Source organism: Haliotis rubra, unplaced genomic scaffold (assembly GCF_003918875.1).
Source record: "Haliotis rubra isolate DU_JTF1 unplaced genomic scaffold, ASM391887v1 Scf2033, whole genome shotgun sequence".
Taxonomy (NCBI): Eukaryota; Metazoa; Mollusca; class Gastropoda; order Lepetellida; family Haliotidae; genus Haliotis; species Haliotis rubra.
The window spans coordinates 47,501-48,370 of record NW_025766041.1 but is presented as its reverse complement, the minus strand read 5'-3'; the positions used below and the strand labels follow the sequence as shown (position 1 = coordinate 48,370).

The following is an 870-nucleotide window of genomic DNA, read 5'->3' as shown; positions in this document are numbered from 1 at the left end:
CTCAGCTGACCATAATTGAGTTTCTCCTATGCTACTTGTCGGGAATACACACAAGTAAATTGTAAAAGCATTAAAAATGCAACTTCCTCCCTGTAACCCGACTAAACAAAATAACGCAAGAAATGACTCCTTTTCCTAAATATTTCAGCTCCGATGGTGTATAGTTAATATTCCTCAAGAAGCTATTTCCAGCTCCATAATCCGCGACGCCCATAAGTGGTATAATTTGTGAATTTAGATGCATGGGTGTGCGGTGCAACATCGGGCGTTACGTGCCTGGCGTACGTGTTCCTTCATTAGGTAGGAGGTGTTTTGGCAGTGTAAATTATATTTCTTCCTTTCCCCCTTTCCCGTAACCTGTGCACTCGAATTTTCTCTTACGTATCCTGTGTTAATTTATGTACAACCGTGACCCAAAATACCGCCTCTCTTCAGACAATGAACGCCTGAAATTAAACAACGAAACCCTAATATGATTTATGAGGCTGTAAGCGCGTATGTCAAGAGTCGACGCTCGGATCAAGTGGTTGCTATCGCAAGGAGTGAAGGGAGGTTAGCATCAACAATGGCGTAGACGCAGTCAGCGAATGGTGATGACGTTTCCAGCTTTGCCCAAACTCCCGCTATCCCATGTGCTACTCTGAACCTTGCCCAATAGCGCTAACCACCACCACGATAATTGAATTTTACGAGTATCGATCCCTTCGCGCCATTTCAGCGAGGTCGTCTGCTCGCGAGAGTCGCCATCACATCTGCTTCGTGACAGCATTTCATCACAGAGTGACCGACTCTAGGAGCGAGGAGTTGTGCAAAGAGAGTTCCATTCATCCATTCCTGAGCGAGGCGGGAATACATTAATATATCCAGCAA

At 45.3% G+C, this 870-nt stretch overlaps 1 protein-coding gene across 2 annotated transcripts in view; it reads left to right on the top strand.

Moving 5' to 3' along the window:
* Positions 1-510: 510 nt before the first annotated feature.
* LOC124275869 (calmodulin-beta-like) overlaps positions 511-870 on the top strand; it is a 33,637-nt gene continuing 33,277 nt past the window's right edge. Inside the window, exon 1 of one of the 2 annotated variants that reach the window (XM_046711551.1) lies at positions 511-870. This exon is cut by the window's right edge and continues 7 nt beyond it. The gene's annotated coding sequence lies outside the window, so the exon portion shown is untranslated. The other variant, XM_046711552.1, reaches the window with a different exon arrangement.